Source organism: Nuphar pumila, chromosome 6, assembly GCF_984573655.1.
Source record: "Nuphar pumila chromosome 6, dmNupPumi1.hap1.1, whole genome shotgun sequence".
Taxonomy (NCBI): Eukaryota; Viridiplantae; Streptophyta; class Magnoliopsida; order Nymphaeales; family Nymphaeaceae; genus Nuphar; species Nuphar pumila.
The window spans coordinates 16,027,443-16,035,827 of NC_143254.1; positions in this window are offsets into that span (position 1 = coordinate 16,027,443).

Here is an 8,385-nt window from a genome sequence, read left to right on the forward strand (position 1 = left end):
TAAAGTCCTCCCTTACTCTGTTCTCTCAGGAGAGCAGTCATGCTTCGTATATCCTTAATACAAAAACCATTAACATTGAACTAAAATAAACTATGATTATCTCAAGAAAACTTAGCTACATACATTAGATTTCACTTAATAGAAGCCACCTGAAGGACATTTGTTAACTTTAAAGACTTATTTCCATATTTCATAGATATTACTTGAATTAAAAATAGGCAATTGTGAGCCACTACCAACCATGATGCCATCTGACCCATCATATTTGCTCTTATTTGTCATGTTATGGTCCTTTGATGTAACATGATGTGTGGTGCATATATCGAGGTACCATGCAGAGTCCTGCATATTGGTAATAGACATATCAACAAACACGTTTAGGGTGTCATAACAAGTATTGGTTGTGTGGTTTTTTGCAGTCGCAAAATTGGAAAATTACTTAGCCTCTAATCACGCTGGAACGCCCTTGATTATTTATGTTTTCAATCTTTTAAAAAAATTAGAAGGGATTAACACATCCAACCCTCTTCCTCAACCACCACCGCCTCGACCATGACTCATTTGAGAAAAGAAAGCAGTTGTTGATGAGTTAGAGAGACTTCGGATTCAACATTTGAATTTTTTTCTTGGTTTAGCATGAAATAAAAAATCTCAAAGAAGTTAGGTAGTTTATTAAGAGCAAAAGCAGTAACTGTTATTATAAAACTTTCATAGCCTCGAGAGAAACCATTCAGAGTGAATTGAACCAAGTATTCATCCGGGTCAGATTTGTTAAACTGTGCATAGGAAATTCGCAAGAAACTTAACATAGTTTGAATATTCCATTATGGTTTTTTTTCCTTTTTCAACATTCTAGAGATCATGCTTCAGCTAAAGAATACGGATGCTCGAATGAAAAGCATAGGATTGTTCTAACGCAATTCAAGCTTCCCTGGCAAATGGGACACAGAATAATTTGTCCCAACACAGCTTTTGTTACAGTGGTTGTGATCCAACTCAACGTGAGTTGATCAGCCTGTTTCTATGAAATAAATTGCTTATGTGTCTGCCTGACCAAATCTTTTATATGGTATCATAGCCTTGTTAACTCTTAGGAGTTTGTGTTTGCAGTGTGCTCTTTCATTAGCTGGCTGAAATGGCGTCAAACTCGTCCTCCCTGATTCTCCCTGATTCTCAATCCGATAGTGCAATGGAATGAATTTTTCTATCTGGTGCTCCCAAATTGAGTCTGTAATGTATAGTCAGGACCCTATTAAATATGAAGATGACTATATTCCTACATCAAGTTCGTTAATCAGAGAAGGTGAACAATTCACGTTTTGACGTGGTTCAGTCTAGCACAACCTATGTCCATGCAAAAATTCTCTCTCTACTTGACATGGAGAGGGAGGAGGTGCATTTTATTTGTAGAAGAAAGAGAGCAGTTTTTTTACCTCTTATGATACAATCAAGATTAGGAACCACACTATAACTACTAATCTTCTTAAAGTCCTTACTGTGTTGGCTTTCATGGCAATTGGCATGAGGAGGGCAAGGATGACCTAGAAATTAATGGGAAGCGTGCTTCTCATTTTTTTTTTTTTTTTGAAGTTTTCCACATCTATGTATACCGTTTTGAAAACGATTTCCCATGAAACATGTTTCCCATCCTCCTATAACATTTATGGTAACCATGGTCAAAGGGTGAGATTGTTTTACCAACCTAGGATATCTATTAAATATTAATGGCTTGGTATGAAGCCCGAAAATGCCAAGAACACGAGGTAGTTTGGAGGGAGTCAATCTATAAAACCAAAGTACAATAAATAAGGGTTTGTAATTCATAAAATTAATAAGTACGACTATGAGGTGCAAACACCTTTTTTTTAATTTTTTTATTGCTCATGAAACTAATCTTACAGTTGCCATTGACATCTTTTGCTTAGTGGGGATTGGCTCTTGGATCAGCTCATGTAGGCAAGGTTTTTATGAAGCTAGAAAATGAACAGCCTAATGTCATATTTTCCCAACTAATAAAATGGTGTTTCTCATCTAAAAAACACTAATCAAGAGCTGATTTTTAGCATTTGGACAATATTAAACCCATCTATGAGGTCTGATTGAGCTAAAAAAAACTCGCGCCTGTGATTTTATGAGGCAACATGATGTCACGGCACCATGAGAAAATATTAACCCTTGTAAACTATTAGCTAAAAAAAACTATCATCTTTTTTTTGGATAGTCCAAGGGAACCCACCACCCCTATCATAGACCGCACATAGGCTGGCCTCTGGTTGGTAAAACCCTTGAGTTCCTCCCTGCCTGGCCGGAGTACACCCTGCTTTGACCTTGAGGTAAGGGACACCACCCGTGAGTTTCGAACTTGTGATGTCACGTCAACTTTGGTGATCTATAACATCAGTTTTTTATCATTCAATAGGGTTTTAACATTTTGAGAGGCGCACATTTAGGATTACAGGGGCACCTATGAATTCCAAATGCTTCAATTAGTAATCATGCTACCAACGGGGGCTCCGCATGGTTGGTAGGAGCTGTCAGTGCAAGTCTCCCTGTGGTTCGGACGTTGCAGGTTCAAAACCTCAGTGGTATGTTGAATAATAACTGTTGGAGGTATAATTCCTAACCCCAGCTTGCCTTTCAAAAAAAATTAGTAATCATCCTGAAGTTCACTAACCTGGTCATAATTCATAGATATCAAGCTGGGAAACTAAGAAAAGTTGTTTAACTCAAGCCTCTGTTTAGTTGGGCATTATAAAAAATTACAAATTAATATACTTAACAATGCTTAGCAGTACATGAAACAACAGTTTGTTAGAGATAGAACACAACTAAAAATATTTTGCATTTGAAAACACTCATAAAAATGTCTGAATATATATAAAATTCAGCAAACTTTATATCTATATATTATTTAATTTGATGTTAATTTTATTGAATGATGAAAGAAGACATATGCCTTGAAAATCAAGTCAGGATATAGAAACTATAGGAATTGGATCACAAACTCGAAGTGATTCAAACTAAGACCCAATAAATTTTGAATTCCGATTTAAGTTTCTGGGAAAAGTGTTTTTGTGTTTTGAACATTTAATTACTATCAATTTGAATCGTCCCCATTGGATTTTCTAGGAAAAACTATATATATATATATATATATATATATATATATATATATATATATATATATATATATAACTTTTTGTGTTTTAAGCATTTAATTATTATATCAATTGGCTTTACATTGCCCGTCTTAATGAATGATAATTGTAAGTTAATGGATTGTGAAACATGAAAAGTTTTGCCAAGGTGCAAAATAGCCCTTACATCAATAAACTTTGAAGATCATATTGCACATGTAGATGAGACATTCATATATGGCACCTTAATAATGTTTTAAAATTGCTCACAAAGACTCAGCATACCTCGCTATGTGGATCAGCTCAAGTATTCAAGGATGTGATCAAGAGTTTGATAATCGGGTTGTGTGTCTCTTCCCACAATGCCAAAACGATGGGAAGAAGGATAACTGAAACAGGATAGGATAAACATGCACTTCTCAGTAGGGGTGTCAATGGGTTGGGTTTGAGCCAGACCTGACTCGTACCAAACCCTATAGGGTCAGGGTTTGGTGATAAAAAAGAAGGCCCGATTAAAATCTGGGTCAAACCCAAAGGGTCCGATTAATAGATGGAGCCGAGTATGGTTTGTGAAATTTCATACTAGACCCAGGCCCAGCCCGAGTTCCGATTAAGATCCACAATTTTTCAATGTAAAAATGGTAAAAAAAATATTATTTTACCGGCCCGGGTCTGGTTCATATAATCTTTATAGGATCTGGGTATGGTTTCTCTTATGGTAGGTCTGATTAGACCCGTGTCCGGACCCAGTACCATCATCTCAAGCATTTCTTTCTTTAAAGTCTTCTATAATAATCTTTTAGATTGTGATGTCCCTCCAAGCATTTCTTCGTTTCATAAATTGATTGAGGATTTATGACAAAGGTAGGGTTCCCACTAAAGTTGAATGTGATAGTCAAGTTTCTACAATTTTGGCATCCTAAGGGGGGGGCATGGATTCGAGTCAGGATCAGGTGCCATCACATGGCACATATTTTGTGCAGTAGGCACCTGATCGCCCGCCATCAGGTTATGGGCCCCACACCTGACAGGCCCTGTCCCCAAGATGGAGTGTGATCAGGTGTGTAAGGCACAAAAAAATGTGCCATGTGATGGCATCTGATCTTTTCTCGATGGATTCCAGCCACATGCTTTGCATAACAGGAAAAGAGAGAGTTGCCAGTAGTTTTTCACTTGTACTTGAGTATTTACCACATGTGTCGCTCACTTATTAGATATGTGCATGTGTAATGCGTACTCACTACGAGTAACTGACCCAAGACTAATTTCAGATCTAAACGAAACCAACCACAGAGCGTTGGTTTCACTCACTCCCTCTAAATGGAGGTTAAAGAAGTCCTAGTCCTAAGAAATATACGAAAAATATTTTTGTTTATAAATTCTAAGAACAAAAACTAATATATATATATATATATATATATATATATATATATATATATATATATATATATATATATATATATATATATATTGAAATAATAAGTATAGGGGGGTTTAAAGGTTTGTTAATTTCTTAAAAGCAATATTACAAAAAATATGAAATTCTTGTCGAATTTGGGTGCTCTGCAGCATGGAGACTCTGAGAGAGGAGGAGGTCCAGTCGTCCAAAGGACCTTTAAGACAAAACTGTCCCAGGCACTTAGGAAGTCGTCCATTACAAAGATGAATGACACCCGCACCTTATGACATGTTTCATGCTTATAACAAATCTCAGCCATCATTTCTATACGATTGATGCCATTTATCCATAAGGTGAATCTCATAAAAAATAAAAAACTGATGAGGCTCCTCTATAAGGGTAACACAGTTTTTGTAGGATTTGAGTGCCAACCTTCTTCATGATGGACGACCTCCAACGTGCTACACATTCCAGTGGGTCATGGTCACGATGCAGATCTGAATCATATTGTTGGATGTGGTAGTTCATATCAAAATCCACATTGTTTCAGGGTCACATGCGGTTAGGCCTAGTCGGATTCAGATGTGAAACCCATTCAGCATATTACAGTGGATCAGAGTCAACTCCAAGTGTAACGACCCCAACTCATACCCCTTGAAAATGTGATTTTTTTTTTTTACAAAGCAAAAAACTTCACAAAAACCCAGGGTCCTCACAGTTCCAATCCCAACTGGATAGCCCAATACCACAAAAGAACTTACAATCACCATCATTAAGAACCAAAGCAAAACTCTTTATTTAGGAATCAAGAATCAATTTCAGAGATAATATTTATTCAATAGGAAGTAACAAAAGAACTGGCTGAAACAAAAGAACTGGAAAGAAAGGTAGAACTGAAAGACTAAATGAAAGAGTCACTCTGTCCACTAGTGAAACTGTCAAGGGTCAAGTATGACTCTTGTGCCTCCCAGTAGCTGTCGACTTCATTGATCACATGTTTCTGCAAAAAATCAATAAAGTAGGGTGTTAGAACCAAAATTTTGAGCACAACTGCTTCTAGTGAAACCAGGTGAGACAAGCAATATAGATAAGATTTCATGTAATAGTTTGAGTGAATGCAGATATAACATTTAAGAAATTTTCCATGCAACAGTTATAAGTGCTAGCATGTAGAAACATTAAAGCCGTAGCAAGTAACGAAACTTCAACAAGCAATAAGAAGTAACCATTATACACTCACCATCATGAAATGATTGAAGGAACAAATAAAATATGCATGATCTAATACATAACAGGAAAAATGCATGATTTTTGTGCAATGCATGAATCCTTTTATTATCTTTCATTTAAGTTTCTCTTTTTCCATATGCATGTCCTATTAAATGCATACAACTTTAAGTTTCTCTTTTTAATTATCATTGCCCGCGAATACACCAAACAGACACAATTCTCGAGATCAACTTAGGTTTTCAATGTAGCTTAGCACACAATTTGTAGTTTATTAATGGGTTCCAAGCTTAGCCATCAACCGAATCACCTTCGGAACATTAGACCTTCATATCTAATGTCAGAGACATAAGGGACACCACACGCCCACAAGTGTTACTTTCTTGGTATAAAAAACAACAGTTGTGTCAAACACTACCTCCATGTAAAGTGACAGACTCTCTCTAAAATCTTGGTCAGGAGAAGAAACTTTTATATCGGGTTCAAGGGACAAAATAAAGCACATAGAGTTTTTGTATCCTCACAGTCTCCCCAAGACCAAAACTCTAAGATCCTCATTCTCCAGATGGGAGATCCTAGAACGTATATTACACTGTTCTTAATTATTATCTTTTGTTAAGAGTCAATTCTTTAAGTTTTGCAACATCATATGCAAAAATAAAAATAAAAGCTTGCATCCACCCCTGTGAGGATCTTCTTGGGACTCCAGCCCGTGAGAACAACTAGAAAAGTGTAGTAGTGTGTCATACCAACTTGTGTGGTTTAAGTGATGCAATCAAAATGTATATAAAAAGAAGTCAAACTCACGGCTCTCCAGGCCGGTGATGGTCCATTTAAGATATTGATGCATCATATAACCGAAACCAAAGTAGTGTTTTATTCATAACACTAGGCCAAAGGGCCAAATGCATGTGCACTCATGCAAAAATAAACCCAATCATAAGCGTGTAATTTTTTAATCATATGCATCCTTATTATGTGTGTTACCTACATCACATACGTGTATTCACCAATGCATATCTCCCTTGAGTGTGTGAGTGTGCACATAAATTAGACATACTCATCAAGCATACATGCTCACAAAAATATCAATAACCAACACATGATCGCATTAATGATTACATAATCAGGACGATGCAGTACCAAGATAACATTTTGCATCTCCACCTGTCAAAAGTGTAAGTTTCTGCATTTCCTAGAGAAGTTGGTCGGGCTTATCAATCCCGGACCCGCCATCCCCCTAGCTAAATAATCAATTTAGTCCAGTCGACTGAACCTGTCAACTAGCCCAGCCGACTGGATCAGCTGGAGTTGGTCGTCCAGCAAATCCACTGACTATGCTGAAAATGCATAAGCTTTCATAAAAAAAATTCGGTTCACATACTGCTGAGGATCTATACCAAAAAGGAAAACAGGTGGGGAACACATAACAACCAACTCATGAGTAGACTTTTATTCAGAATTCACGATTTTAGGTAGCATTCATATGAGGCCTACACATAATTCGCATACTACATCTGTTTAACAAAATCAACCATATATATATATAAATAGATATAGATATACTACAGGAACAACACTAATAAATTCCATCCCTGAACACATCTATCAACTTGTCATGAATGAATAGTCCTAGCATTATGAACAACACTTACCATGACAAATATAGGTAGCTTAATGCGTGTGTACCCACCTGCGTCGGGTTGTTGTTATACCTGTTACAACATCAGCGCAACCCCCGCACCTACCAGTTTTTATAAAGATTTTATCCATGTTCTGAAACAGCACAAAGAAAGTTAATCATGCTAAGTTTTAAAAGGACAGAGAACTATTTAAACACATTGACTTCATACTTTCAAACGCAAACTTTATTTGCATAGTAGATTCAGACTTTAAAATGAATGCAATAGTAAAAAAGTAATCGTTCCAAGAAACCACCAGGGAAAAGTTACTTAAACTTTGCAATATAAAAAAAGAATACGCTTGTGAAATACAAAAAATACAATTTGATCTAATCAATAGGATGCATAAACCATGTACTACAGCTCATGAAACTCAATCATGTTCATAGAACAACATGAACAATGCACCACTAACAAGTCTTGTATAAGAACTTGTGATGCCAGCAATATGCATCAACATGCTAGATATTTGTAGTCACATGAAGGCTACTCCTAAACACTATAATATTACATCTAACAAAAATTTTGTATAGACATCAGTTTATGGTAATTTATAGTAGGAATATGAAAAGGTTAGATTTTAACCTGAACGTTTTTAGCAGGACCATACTGGTAGCGAACAAGCAAGAGAAATCGGGCCATGGAGAAACGATTCATGGTCTGCCCCCATGGTTCTTGAAAACAAAGAAAACAGCCATCTAAAGAGTTTCCATGGATTCTCATATCAAAGAATTACACGGGATCAAACCAATATTCAATCCCTCGCCTAGATTCAAGAGAAGCACCGTACCTTTTTTTGCTGGTTTTCCGACGATCGGAGGCTATAGTCGCGAGGGCAGGGTCGGCTGAGGTCAATCTCTCCATTGTCGAGCTCGAGTCAAGGGGGAAACAGAGGCTTCACTCGTCGAGAGTGGAGCAGATGCCCAGGTGGGAGGTCATC